This window comes from Diadema setosum, chromosome 5, assembly GCF_964275005.1.
Source record: "Diadema setosum chromosome 5, eeDiaSeto1, whole genome shotgun sequence".
Lineage (NCBI taxonomy): Eukaryota > Metazoa > Echinodermata > Echinoidea > Diadematoida > Diadematidae > Diadema > Diadema setosum.
Window position 1 is genome coordinate 13,417,310 of NC_092689.1, and position 16,152 is coordinate 13,433,461.

The 16,152-nt window shown below is 37.6% G+C and overlaps 1 pseudogene; it reads right to left on the reverse strand.

Annotated features, from left to right (window-relative positions):
• LOC140228525 (uncharacterized) overlaps positions 1-16,152 on the reverse strand; it is a 333,922-nt pseudogene that overhangs the window by 310,738 nt on the left and 7,032 nt on the right.

Genomic DNA, 16,152 nt, shown 5'->3' on the forward strand with positions numbered 1-16,152 from the left:
CCCTAGTCGGGGACTACTATAGTCTACTAGACAAGGTGTTGAAAACAACAACAACAACAACAACAACAACAACAACAACAACAACAACAACAACAACAACAACCACAACAACAAAACAAACATAAATTATGACACACCATTTCATCTTTAGGTCAAACAACTAAAACAATCTGAGTATCTCTGTTAAAATCTGAATTAGATCTAAACTTGTCATTACTAATACAAAATATTGGGGGGTATTTTTGGTTACAAAATAAAAAGCCACGAAAGTATTGCCAAACATGTATTTATCACTTTCACCATTCAGATATTAATTTTTGATTACCAAATCTGGTGTAACAAAAGGAGAATCAAAGAATTTTTTTCGAGGGGGGGGGGGGATGGTACTCAAGGTACATCTCCATAGTTCACAACACGCACTTTACCAACCACTGCAACAACCAACACATGCAATCTACAATCAAAGTCATTATATTAACATTTGTTTTTCCTTTGCAGGACCGTCAAACTAATGCCAAAACTATCATTTCCTTATATTTATTCTTCTTCCTCCATTATCACTTTCTGCACATGGTTACAGGCTCACCAGCAAGTGGGTAAAACAAACAAACAAGCATGTCGACGTGGAGTTTTCCACGCTTTTACAGGCTCACCAGCAAGTGGGTAAAACAAACAAACAAGCATGTCGACGTGGAGTTTTCCACGCTTGCATCCACATAATATCATTATGGCTGTGTAAGGGAAATAATAACAAAAACGCACATGGACCTTCCTTTCTGAATATTTTCTACCATATCACTGCAATTGGGACACGTTTTTTGTTGTTGTTGTGTTTTGTTTTGTTTTGTTTTGTTTTAAGAAAATGGGGTTTTGAGTGAACCGCATGAGATTCATGCATCCTAGCGCAGGGTATATCCCTGCATTGGTTCCTGACCAGATTTGGGGGTCTTACGATGATTTCTGTCGCAAGGAGGCTCTGCTAGCACAAAAGCGAGCACATGAACCCCCCCCCCCCCATTTTTACAATTTTATTGTTTTGCATTAAGTAACCCTTCTTCTACAATTTGATAAAGTTTCGTAAAAATGACATGGGTTTTGAATGTACAGCATGACATTCATGAACCCCACCTAATCAGGGCACCCACGATAGGTTTATAACCAGATTTTGGGGTCCTAGGATGATTTCTATCATAATGGGGGTGCTGCCAACACAAAAACTAGCACATGAACCCCCACTTTTTATTGTTTTTCTGGAATAAGTAAGCCTTCTCCTACAATTTAGTGAAGTTTCGTGAAAATGGCATGGGTTTTAAATGTACAGCATAAGTTTTATGAACCCACCCTGTCATGGCATCCCTGCATAGGGTCTTGACCAGATTTTGGGGACTTACGATGACATATGTCGCTTGGGGGCGCTGCTAGCACAAAAATGAGCACATGGACCCCCACATTTTATTGTTTTTTCTGGAATTAGTAAGCCTTCTTCTACAATTTGGTCAAGTTTCGTGAAAATGACATGGGTTTTGAATGTAGGTCCCACAGCATAAGTTTTATGAACCTTGTCCTTCAGCTCACCCCTAACAGAAAACGTCGATGAGAAGGATTTGAGAGATTTCGGTGTTTTCTGCCGCGTGAGGGCGCTGCTTGCTCAAGAATGAGAGTGCAAACCCTAAGTTTAAAAGTTTTTCCTCGTTTTGGGTACCTTTTTCTGCAATTCTTGCAAATTTGGAGAAAATATCGTGGATTTTGAAAGAATTATGGGGATTTAAGTTTGTCATTGCAGATTTTGTTGCCAATCATGCATGGTCTTGATCCTGTAGCGCTATCATTTTGGTACAGGACGGCAGATTAGTCATATTCTTCAAAGTCCTGTAGGAGAAAAACAAGCACATGAACCTATGGTTTCATTTACGTATTTGGGCTTCGGATGGGTCAAATTTACGGTATGGAAAGTTTGAAGAAAAGGACATGGACTTCACTTTAACTGAGGAACGTCCTTAAGCTATTTTTGTGACAGACTGACAGATGTCATGTGTATCAGAATGATAACAGTTTGATTCATAGTGTGTTTAATATGTTCTTACATGCCAGGAGAGGGTTTAATATTTCAATGTTTTGATGTTTTAATCGGATACCTTTCAATGATATCTTTTTGACATAAAACTATTACCAGTTTAAGAAAAGTCCATCCTGCAGGATATGCTGCCTAGTAAGAAAACAGAAATCAGAGCAAAGGGTCAATGAAATTTCGGGGGGAAATTCAGACACACACACACACACACACAAAGTTATTAACTGACAAAGTTTAGAGGGTAAGACAAATTAAAAGATCTGTGTAATATAGGTGTTGAGCAGCTCTACCTTTACGTCCACAAACTTTTACGATATATATATATATATATATATATATATATATATATATAAATTCAATTTTCTCACATATTTTGCCACAAACAAAACTTCAATATTTGCTGAGGAAGACACCAAGGGAGAAAACTGAAAAATTGTGATTTGCTGTTCGATTGTGATCTATGTCACACAGAGATGCTCATGTTTCTAGCTATCTAATCTGTAACAGTTCGTAACTTTTCCATGTGTCCCTCCCCCCCCCCCCCACCAAAAATGCACTTATAAACTTTTCTGATTTTTCTGTGTTCAAACAAAGTAATCAAGAAGGAATTTCCTTTCAATGCCTTTGTGACCTATCAGTGACTGATGTTAGTCAAAATAAGTGTAAATAGGTAATTGTCATGGGTGACTTGACCTCAATTTATGAGCTTACAACATCAGAATACTTGTCGATTTTAATAGTTGACTTACATATTACTTAGATTTTACTTCCTCTCGATTCCTCTGATGCATCGTGATGGAATGAAGAAGTCTGTCGTCATATTATGTCCCCGACGTCACTAGCGGTCTTATGATGCAGAAGGGTTTCTTTGTTTCATTTTGGTTGTTTTTTTTTCCATCTGAGAAGATGGCTGGATAGCCCATATCCAGCCGCAAGAGCTGGTCTTCCGTGGGGTCCAGCTGGATGTGAGGCGGGACCACTTCACCGGGTTAAACACCCTAGTCTTTGCGATGAATGGATGAAGAGGGATCTTTTGAATATTCACTCTGTCGCAGTCGGGACCTCCACACGGTCTCTCCATTTTATGTCCTATCCGAGGGACATAGCGTTTTGCCTCTTTGACAGTATGATTACACAGATCATTACTCAGTGGAACCCCCAAGAATCGAACCGGGGTCCTTAGGATCGTGAAGCAAAGATCTTTTTCGATCGCCGAAGACTTTTTTTTTTTAGCTTGTAAGCTCATGAAACCCGGAAGTGCCCCCCCCCCTTCCCCTACTTTTGGAAACGTGGCACCTGCGCTGACTCGCTGCCCGGTTGTCATTATCAGACATTCTGAAATTTTTTCCAGCTAAATCTAAAGTTCCGAACCATTGTCCCGCTATAGATTCAAACTTACATGATTGCAAAAGGATGAGAAGTTCATAAAGTTATGGTGCATATATGACAGTTAACTTTCCAAAGATAACAATACTTCAGTTACAAGAAAATATCCTGGATCAACACATTTCAAAATGCCGTCCAGCTTTCAGTTTGTGTCTTTATCACACACGTAAACTGCTTTTGTAGTATGAAGGCTTAAAGGGATGGTATAGACAGTATTGGTTGAGGTGAGAATTCAGCTTTTAACCTTTTGCGTGATATTCAAAAACCACCTTATGGAATGGTAAGAAGTCTACAATTCTAAGAGGAATTCAAACTGTTCAAAGTTAATTTCATGAAAATCAATTTTGAAATGGCTGAAATATATAAAACAAAGTAAAACAAAGTGATCCTAATAAAAGTTGGGTCCAACTTTTTATAAGGATCGCTTCGCTTTGTTTTGGATATCTCAGCCATTTCAAAACAACTTCATCAAATAAACTTTGAATTATTCTAAGAATTATATGCTCTTTCATATTTCAGAAGGGGTTTCTCTTTATCTCACAAAATCATCACCAAAAACCGTTAGAAACCTTAAACTCCATGTCGACCCAAGCTGTACAATCCCATTGAAATACCTGTATACCATGGAAGCATAAAAGTGCTCCCCTTATGTCAAAACCATTCAGCTCGTCATGTCGAATTTTCTTATACATGTCATGTGTAAGAAGAACTATGGGATGACAAAGTCTCGGATGTTGTCATCTACATCCTGTAGAAGAGATGATCATTTGAAGAGAACTTGTTAGTTTCTGTCTTTTTTTTCTGTGATTTTTTAGATACACCTAACTCCAAAACTATATTTTTCGACCCAACATATAAAGAAGAAATAACAAAGATCGTTTCCAAATTGAAAGAAGGAAAAAGTCCTGGCCACGACAGAATTGACAACCATTTGATAAAAAGCATAATTCCCCAAATAGTGGATCCCTTAGTACACATTATCAACTCATCGCTTACAACCGGCCAAGTGCCAAATAGTATGAAAATTGCGAAAGTAATTCCTATTTATAAGAAAGGGGAGAAGGACGATGTTAATAATTATAGACCCATATCTTTACTATCTTCTATTTCTAAGATTCTCGAAAGAATAGTTTATATAAGGACAGCACGTTTTCTTAAAACCTGTGATATTATTTTAATATTCTCAATTTGGATTTAGAGAAAATCACAGCACAACACACGCACTACTCGCCCTCATCGACAAAGTCACACACGCACTCGAAACATTTTCACACACAATAGGTATCTTCTTGGACTTCTCCAAGGCCTTTGACACGATTAACCATGGAATACTTCTCGCCAAATTATCTCATTATGGCATACGTGGAAAGGCCTTGGAGTGGTTCACGAGTTACCTATCAAAAAGATCCCAATTTGTACATGTCAACGGCTTTGACTCTCAAAATAAAACAAGTGCATGTGGTGTTCCACAAGGGAGTTTATTAGGCCCACTGTTATTCATTATTTATATCAATGACTTTCATAGATCCTCGGAGAAACTATCTTTCATATTATTCGCGGATGACTCTAACCTTTTCTTTTCCCACCCAGACCCAAATATCATAACAAGAACAGTAAATGAAGAATTGAAAAAGGTTATACAATGGATATACGCAAATAAATTGTCACTAAGTATTCAAAAAACAAAATTTATGCTCTTTAGTAACTCTTTAGACAGCATCCCAGGCAATATAACATTTGATACTACTCCCCTAGAAGAAGTTTCTACCTTTAAATTTCTAGGTGTTTGTGTTGATAACAAGCTTTCATGGAGGAATCATCTCAATAACATATGTAAAATTATCTTACGGAATATTGGCGTCATGAACAGATTAAAATATTATCTTCCTTCATCTGCATTATTAACTCTTTATTCTAGTTTGATATTACCTTATTCAAACTACGGGATCCTTGCTTGGGGTAATACATATCAGATATTACTTGATAATCTTTTTTTATTGCAAAAGAAAGCGCTCAGAATTGTTTTTAATCTACATACCCGAGAACATACAGATGCTTTGTTTTTTTACCATAAAATACTAAAAATAAAAGATTTGTACGTGTTTCAACTTGGCCAGCTTATGTTCAATTATAACAGTAATTTTTTACCTAAAATATTTCATGACTTATTTCATCGAAACAGTCATGTACATAACTACCCCACACGACGATCCGGTGAATTTCATCTTCCATTAATGAGAACCGCACATGCCCAAAGTACATTTCTTTATACCGGACCCAAACTTTGGAATAATTTAGATAATAGTTTAAAAGATTCCCCCAAATTTGTCACATTTAAATACAAATTCAGAAAACATCTACTCTCTACTTATAATTTTAGATAATTCAAATTGTTTTAATTCACGCTTGAGCTTTCACCTGCCCTGATGTCGCAGCACTTTGCGTGTTCTGTATGCGGACCTCTCTTCTTTCTTCTCTCCTCTTCCTTTCCCGTCTTTTGTTCTTCGTAGACTTCTATTGTTACTGTCTTCTCTCCTCTCGGTACTGTCTCGCGTCTTATATGTGTGTGGGTAATGTGCGTACGTGTGTGTTGTCCTTGTCATTTTTTCCCGGTACACGAGGTCAGTTAACAGTGTCCGGGCATTAGCATTGATATTTTTTTTTCCCGACCTTCGTATCTCAATTTAACTACATATATATCTTTTTTACAAATGATTTAAATAATCTATATCAAATATAATAGCTATAAAAAAAACCTCGAATAATATATTATTTACTCATTACTTATCTAGCGATCCACGTCCCACAAGCTTTACTTTTTAGTGGATCACTATTTTCCACAATCGAATCTATTTTCCGCACGTCCACGAAGTATATATTTATTGTTCCTCAAACATATGTTGTTATATAATTCATCTCGGATACTACATGAATCTTTTGCAAATGTTCGAACAATATCATTTCATGACATGTATACTTTGTACTATGTTTCGATTTTCGTTGATTGGAAATTTGTACTATGTTTTCTTGATTCTCGTTGATTGATTGGAAATAAACTATGATTGAATTGAATTGAATTGAATTGAATTGAATTGAATTGTCTTGCCAGTGTCAAGCAAAAATGCTTCCCAGTGGGGTTGGTGGGATGTTATTGTAAACATACTAGAATGAGTGTTTCCCCGTCGAGCCAGTTCTGACAACATCAAAATTTTCTAATCGAGGAAGGTTAGCTCTCTGTATTTTATGTAATCGCTATCTCTTATCATGTTTATGGTGCGGGTAGTATCGATATGGTTATCCCGGATATTTTAGCAGAAGCACCAGAGTAGGGATTTTTGAAAAGGAACCAAAAGTACCATCCATCTTCTGTAAGTTTTGACAACGTAATCGCTTTGTCAAGATTTATTTTTATATTATATTTGCAGTATAGTCGTCGTACTGTGGAGTGATATCATGGTAGGAAAGAAATTAACCTTTTCATCAGTTTGTTTGTTTGTTTTTGCCTGGAGACGCACGTAGTTATATGTCATTGTATCACTGTATCACATGTATTTTCTTCCTTCTTTTCGTGACTGTTATTTTGGCTTGGCATTGTCTTTATATAATTGTGTTTTCTAGTTTTATATGTATGGTAGCCCTACTACATATCGACCACCCTTATTGAAACCGACCGCGTATAATTCGCGCACTGAACACTTAATACGCACTTCTCTGCGCGCAAAGCACATAAAAATGGATTGGCTTTGAATGTAGATTAGGATGGTGTGGGAAAACGCGATAATTCACTCTTCATTAATGGTTTTAATCAAGGACAAAATTTCGAATGAATATTTTCACCGAATCGTAATGACAGCACAATGTAATGTCTATGGAAGTTTCTAAAAGGCTTCTAAAAAGCTTCGTACAACACGGTGTTCAATACAACTCGGTTTACGTGCATTGTCAATGCAAAATCAGCGGTCGATCCTAAAAACGCGATTTACCGCGGGGAGCTGAAACGAGGCCACGCAAGTTCGTCGGCGATATTTTTGCACTGAAACTTCGAATCGAAAAGGGAACAACGGCATTTGATAGAGCTGGATTTTCTCAATCACGTAGGTCAAGTTTTTTACGTGAATTTCCGTGTTAAATATTCTTATCAAGCAAATAAACATTAGGCGGTCGATTAGTAGTAGGTCCAACCCTACACATATATAAAAGCACCAGAGCGCTTAGAAACACCCTTATAAAGCGTCATAAATGCAATTATAATGATTATTATTATTATTATTATTATTATTATTATTATTATTATTATCTAACCTTTTTCTATGTTTGATACAATTTTGTTAATCAGTGAAAAGAAATTGATTTGTTATATCTGAAATTTCGTGAGGACCATGACATCATGCATGCACATACAGCATCTATACCATTTTACTCCTGAAGAACTTGTTGGAAATGCTGTTGCGTCGTACTTTTCGTACTTTGTATTGTTGGCAATGGTATGCGGGCAGACATCAATTCTTGAGAGGTGTTTTGGCTCACCTGAGCCAGAGGCTCAAGTGAGGGTGCGCCAAAGAGGTTCTATCGAACCTCTTTGGGGTGCGCCTTTAGCGTCGCGCGTCATGCATAAACTTCTTCAATATGGTTCATCACCAAGCTTGGCGCGTATCACCCCGAGGGTAACAGGATATCATTTTTTTTTTTCTTGCCAAATGGGGACCATGGTCCCGTTGCATAAAACTTTTTTAGCAACCTTAAAAAATTCAGGTTGAGATTTGCCCAACCTGAATTTTTTTAAGGTTGCTAACCTAAGAATGTAAAATCCGTTGCATAAAAACTCTGGTTGGGAGCTTCCAACCGGAATTTTGTGATTTCAACCGGAAAAAAAAACCCGGTTGGAGTTTTATGCAACGGGCCCCATGTCACACGACCACCCAACTCCCATCATAAAATTAAGAAATCTTCAAAAATCTTTCCTAGAACCGGAGGTGACAGAGCTTTATAGTTTAAAGTGTCATGAGTCGGTACATTGATGACTGCGGTGTTAAGTCTTTATCATGGCGGATCATATGGGTGCCCCATCAGACAATGTGTGTGTGAGGGGGGGGGGGTACCAATTCGGTGTCTGATTTCTGCGGTTTCATCTTCTTGAATACGCATGGTCAATTTTCTTTCAAAATCTGGCAGGTATTATCTCTGAAGGAGATAATGTGCACCATCTACCCCACTCAAAACCCAAATAAAAAATATATTATTTTGTAATTCCAAAAATAATTGAATTAATGGTGTCAATACATATGTGATTGCAGTTTCATGTTAGCTTGTCCCCGTTTTATGTTGGGAGGGGGATGAGATGAAAGTGAGGGCCAGGTTGATATCTTCTCGAAAACGCATGGTCACGGTATTTTTGTCACCAAACTTGGGATATCACTATAGACACCTGACAGGGTGTAGAAGGATTTGTTCGTACAAATTATCACTGTGCTCCCTCTGGGGCCCCAGTATGCTCCAGAGCCACCAAATTACACGAATTAAAAGAAATACAAATCTTTCTGGGTGCATACAAATGCACAAAATTAGAGAGAGTGAACGCTTTTTTAAAGTTGACGTAATCTGCAAGGAAAACTCAAGGTTTTATTTGCAACACACTTGATCCTGTAGAAGGCGGATAAATCACTGTTCAAGGGGATTCTCTTCGAAAGGATTACTTGACGGTGTAGTAACTTTTAGACATATTTCAGACCTGTATTGACAAAGGTAAGAGATGGACTACATGAAATTAATATAACAAACAAAAGTTATGTAATTCTAATCACGCCAACAATAATAATAAAAAGGAATACAGGGAAAAGTGAATACGCTATTATATTTCGAAAATCTTTGTGTGCTGTGCACGAATGTTTAGTGTGTATAAAACGTATCTTTCTCGTTGTCATACTCCTGTAAAGTCCCGATAGACGATGTGTCAAACCGACTAAGACTGAAATTTAGATCTTCGAGCGATCTGAAATTTTATTTCCATCCTTCAAATGCACATGTGTCAGCTTATTTCTCGTAAAAGAAATCAATGTCACTCAAATCTCCCGCAAGGAAATTTTCTTCATGTTTCAGAAAGCTTACATATACTTTTGTGATCACTGAAAGATAGTCAGGTATATAGCATACAATTCTTCACCATTCCACAAAAAAAAAAAAACTGTTTTCCCTGATAATAATATGTAATTTTTTTTTCACGCTTTCCCTGTGTTTTTGGTCTCAATGAGATTCTGCTATTTTTTTTTTTTCAATTGCAAATACCCTAGTCGGCGCTATGACGGCAATGAAAAAGGAAACAGTAGCAATCTTTCAAAGAATTGATCCTCACCTTCAGTTTTCCATTTTGGCATGATAATTTGTGTTTGACGATAAAGCAAAACATTGTATTCACACATATTTTTGATACGATGAATGTAATTGCAGGGTCGAGATTACTACCAAGCATTGAGCACGAACTGTTAAGGTGCGAGGCTCATAATCCATCATTATTCCCATCCACACTGACACACATGCCACATAATCATAGTGGTGTACGTTTTTCTCTACCTAACTCTTTTTTTTTTGTCCGATGTTTGTACATGAACAAACAAACGCCCTTCAACACACAGACACGTAGAAACAATAATTTGTGCCAGTGAACAGTAAGTTATGAGGCAATTTGAAAAATAGTACCATAAGATTAATACGATTCCGACTGATGTAAAATGATGACTAAGTATAATTGTAGGATTAACGATAGTAACGTTGATTTGTCATTTTATCCTTTTTTTATCCTTTGATGTCTTCTTTTATAGGCATTCCTATACATTTATATAGGGAAACCACAACTTACAGAATACTTTAGATTTTTTACACCGAACCTGTACACTACTTGAACTGAAATTTGAAAAATGAAAGTTCGAACGAAGTACCATCATAAAGTTTTAGTAGTCCTGAAGACTTTGTAAGCCATACGATACAGGATTGAAGCATTTCAACTGCATTGATCATATGGTTATAAATGCATCTTCTATTTTAAGGCACCCACCCAAAATGCAGTATCAAACTCGTGATGCGAACCTTACATTCAATTCTCAGTGAGTCACTGAGTTCAGTCTTTTTTTTTTCTTTGCCATGAGAGGGTGTGCAGAGGACAGAATTGATATTCCTCGACATTAAATACGTTCCTTAATAGATGTATTAACTTGAGTGGCATGATTTTTCCCTCCAAAACGAGTGATAGAGAAAGAGAGAGGTGGCAGAGAAATCACAGTGAAAATAAACAAAACAAACGAGCAAACAAACTAGTTTTTCGATGCAAAGAAACTTTATTGTGACAATGTTACCGCCACCTTGGTGAAATTTCTGGAATAATCGTATGAGTCGAAACAAAGAAAGACAAAGACAAATATCTACTTAAACATCATAGCTATATAATCCGTTTTCACTCCGCAATGCTTTTTCAAATAGGTGTACAACATTCACCTAAAACTACTTCAGTGGAATTTGCCTAAATTTTGTCTTTAGACATCTAACCAATTTAGAGTAAGAACGAAAAAGTACACTTTTATCTTGAAGAAAATAAAACCAAATAGAACTACTGAATTCCTAAGTCACCTCTTGTGCAATGTTTACATGCTTTACTGAAGGCTGAACAAAAAGAATCATATTAGGCGTCATTGTCCTTATACCATTGTCATTGCCATTATGATTATAAGCATATAACCAACTAGCTTCAAAAATCAACTAGTGTAGTTACGCATTTCCCATTTAGTTAACTGGTGGAGAATATTGTGTAGTTATATCTCAAAAATTTGAATGCCATTGGGAAGAAAAATTATACATCAAGAAGTTTATGCCATATGGCATTATCTATAGAATTTTATAGAATTATCTAAATGATTTCGTAAAGAATTCCCAGCAGCTGTAGCTTGCACTGTTTTAAGAAGGCATCTTCATCTGGGCCCTAAACTGTCCGTGGAACTGCGAGGTCCTTCGTCAAAACAGTAATACAGTACCTAAAAACGAAAACATAACATTAGATTTAATAGCAAACATCTGGCTAAACAAATTAAGAAAACTATGAATAATTCCAGAAAAGAGAAATTAATTGTCATTCCGACATTAGCGTAGTTCTTGCATAAAAGCATGTCCTACTGACATCCCAAAATTCCTACCGCTGTTTCAAAATTCAAATGAATAACGACTAATGTGCTTTCATAAATGTTGACGTGACTTACCACACGTTCACACAAGTTTTAGGTATAAAATTTAAAAAGTGAAATCTTATTGATATTTAGCTTTCTCTATTTCGCTCCGGAAGCATAAGTAAATCTCATGGAGAGAAGTTACCGACGCCAATATCTAACAAGTTAGATATTGTATGCAGTCTTTAACATTTCAATGTTGCTGAAGGTGGTTCGTAATCGTACTCGTAATCGTTTTCTATCGGTTTCTTCTTCAATCATTTTGGGGGTGCTATAGAATGGCTGATTATAATATCGCTTCAGAGTGTTCATCAACTGTTTGGAATGAAATGGGGGGGGGGGGGCTCTTACGACTCTTAAGCTCAGGCCATATGAATAAAATATCATATGAAAGACCATAAAAGACCATAAAAGACCATATAGGTAAGACCAAAAGAAAAAAAAAAGAATAAGAAGAAGTAGGAGAAGTAGGGAAGCAAGAAAGTGTCAAAACGAACTTTCCAAGCCCTCACCTACTTTAGGCACATCTCACTCCTGCATCTTCGAAATGGAAGCAGTTGTGGACTCCTATCCCAGAGTTGGAGCAGCTGAAAATGCTCGCTTCGTTTCCTGTGCAATCGACGTCGTCAAGGAAGATCAGCCCAGATCCTTCGCCGAACTCTGCGCTGGAGAAGGCTTGAGAGGCCCCTGAATAACCAAGACTTCTGCAGACCACGTTGGCATCCTCGATATCCCAGTCATCATCGCACACAGTTCCCCAGGCACCGTTGTGCAGCACCTCCACCCTTCCTTCACTGGCCGACGAGCCCCCAACCAGTCGCACTGAGAGAGATAAGGTCGAATGAGAAGGAAAATGCTGCCTGAAACAGGTAAAGTGCGACTATAATTCGTTTTGAAGTTTCTGAATAGCTGATGGTCCTATTTCAGGGCGCGATTACCATTCCCACAAATGTAATTACCGATATTAGGGATTTGAGTAGTTTATGACATGAATAATTGCACAGAATAAGCCCATAATGTATGTGCTGAAAGAACGAGAGAAAACAAAATGAAACTTGCTATTATAGGTACAATTAACGTTAATAGCATCGTGCCTGGTCTTGTGATGTGTCAATAGAAAAATCAAAGCGTTTGAGAAAGCTAGCCTTTTATAGAGCTTTCACCGTGACTGAGTGCCTATTACAACTGCCAGCCAAGCCAAAACATTTAATTGGAGTCAAAGCTACTTTGATCCATCAATAGGAAAGCTGTCCTGTAACAGGCAATTATTAGTGGAACATTTTAAAATTGGTATTTCACTGCAAGTGAAACACACTGTACAAAGTTTGCAAGTATAATAAAAAAAAATCCAATTGCTATTATATCTACACCTATACCTATACGTCCGCCAGAAGAGTTGCCTTTACCACGAAGATGTATCTACATAATGGAGCTTAAAAGTACCAGACATCAGATCAGGTATCTTCAAATAGTTCGGGAATATTCATTATTTTATTTCCTTTGATGACAAAAACGTTCTTTGTCATGCAATGCTGCGTATTTCCATGCTTGTGTTCATGAACTCTCAGATTAAAAAAAGAAAAAAAAATACGGATTTGAACGTGATAATAGGTCATACTCACTGCTACACTGTGTATGTTGAATTGCATACATGATATATAATTCTTGTTTTCAATAGAGCGGCACAAGCACTGAATTTAAACTCAAGTAAGGAGTGTATCTCAGACCACTGAAAGCATACCTTACTATACGGGTGAGTGGATCTACAAAATGTATCTTTAAGCTGATAGCGGTAGCAATCGAAATATAATGTAGATAAAGAATAGAATAGAATAGAATAGAATATAGTAGAACAGGTATTGATTTTGGGGAAAACTCGTACTGAGGAAATGTAATATGCATACATGTATGTAAGCCTTAGTATTATACGAAGACGTATATATTGGACCCGCACTATCACCAGCAGTAGGCCCACATACACTGTATGTGTATGGTTAATCGCCTGAGTAGGGAGGGCCGTGGCACAGAAGACACTAGTCTTGTTGTCCACAATTCATTAATCATAATTTGTGAATTCAACACTGCTTCCCTCCCCTCCACCTGTTCTGCTTATATCAGCGGACATTAAATATTTTTGAGAGCTAAAGCACGGACTGACCACTGCAATGATTTGTTTTTGTTGTTGCTGCTGTTGTTGTTGTTGTTGTTGTTGTTGTTGTTGTTGTTGTTGTTGTTTTAATGCGCTTACCTTCTGGAGAGCATCGAACTCCTGCGTCCTCGAAATGGAAACAGTTGTGAACACCAAAGTCGGAACGTGGGCAGGCAACAATGGATGATTCTGTTCCCGAGCACTCAACGTCGTCGAGCAAGATGCTTCCGGTTCCCTCTCCGAATTCAGCGCTCGAAAAGGCTTCTACAGCGCTTTCAAATCCAAGGCTTTGACAGACCACACTGGCGTCGTCAATATCCCAGAGGTCATCGCACACGGTTCCCCATTCTCCATCGTGAAAGATTTCTACCCTTCCCTCGGATGAACACTCACCATCAACGAGGCGAACTTGGTACAATTTGAAAGAGACGCAGACACACAAACACAAAAAACGTACTGAATGCATGTCTACTCCATTGTTCAGTGATACACAGGAAGTACATTCAACATAGGCATGTCTAAAGAAAAATTATATCAGCACACCCACTAAAGTTTAATGTGTGTTTTGCTTTTCCCAAAATAATGCGAGGCAAAAGGAGAAACATAATAATTTTGATACATTGGGAGAGCGGAATGACATTCTTTGATCTTATTTGCATTTACTCTTATAATGTAAGAACTGATTGTCCAGGAGTGACATAACGCGATGCGTTTAGTCAGCCGTAATACAGTAGTCAGTTTATTGATATTCTATTGACAACGGAAAGGGCGTTACAAATATCGGGTGGAAGGATGTAATGCCGACATCCTTGACTTTGAACGAAACATCGATATTATTAGCGAAGGGTCTTGAATATCTTAATACCTCTAACCAACATTTTGTAAAGACAAATGAACAAAGACCTGGTCAGTATCAACTCAGCATAGTTATTATTATTCATCTGTTATGCTGAAAACCTCCAAAAAAGCCGTTGAGATTGTTTTTATAATTCCAAAAACTTTAAGCGAAATATTCTTTTCCTGATTCCGCCGCACTGTTGTATCACAGATATCAAAATCGATTATCAAAAGCTGATACAGAATGCTTTAATTTAGTTGATCAAAAATAAGTTCTTTTGGTTTTCATAAAAGTGAATTCCAAACCCATAGTACCCTGAAGTCTGAAGGCTGGTTGCAAATTGCTCAGGGGTGGAGTAAACGTAACACAATTGGGTAAAGGGAGTTGGTTTATTCAAATGCGGGAATCATACAAACGTGATCACTCTTGTGCTGTACTGACTTTGTCATTCTGACTTCAATCTAAAAAAGAACGCATAAGCACTGCCTCTTTTAAGAAAATTGTCTAGTGGCTATCAAGCCCCGCAACAGCGACCATGGCCTTAAAGGAGACCTCATGATGATTTTCGGATTTTTACATTTGAACCACTATAAATTAGTTATACTGAGGACAGAGTTTCAAAATTTATGATAATTGGGATGAAAAATAAGAATATTTTCGAATTCTCTAACAAATTGCAATGAACAAGGATGATGACATGGCAGGTTCCCCATTAGAATGCATGAATTTGGGCTCAAGGAAGCAGAACAAAAGAAGGCATGCAAAGATTATACACAGGTAAACTCGCAAGCAAGCGGTATTGTAATGGAATTACACTGAGCACTACATTATTTTCTGGAATATGTGAACCTCCTATGTCATCATTCTTAATCAGTGTCATTCGTGTAAGGTTTTTCAAAGTATTGTTTTTCTACTCAAGAACCAAAATACTTTCCACAAATCTATACATGGAGCTGTTGATTTATGTAATACATGATGTGAAATTATGAAAATCGCCTGGAATGTCCCTTTAAGTCTATATCCATATGCAGACCATTCGTTTCACCAAAGTATATCAACAGTAACCATTGCAACTGCAATTTAAAACGACAGTGCATATCTATACCTCCTTGTGAGCATCTCACTCCCGCATCTTCAAAGTGGAAGCAGTTGTGGCTCCCGGGTCCGGCGTTTGGACAATCGAAGAGACCTGCCTCGTTACCGATACATTCAACGTCGTCTAGTAGGATCTCGCCAGATCCTTCTCCGAATGCAGCATACATCGTTGCCTCGAGTGCAGGACCAAGGCCAAGGCTAGCGCAAACTACATTCGCGTCTTCCAAATCCCAATCGTCGTCGCAGACAGTCCCCCACTCCCCGTCGTAAAAGACTTCCACCCGTCCCTCCAGCGCGGAATTACCCCCGACGATGCGAACTGGATCATTTAACGGAAAACAGTTATAAAGCGATAATAATTGAATTCATTAGTATACTGCTTACTTGGGAGTAGAACATCCAATTC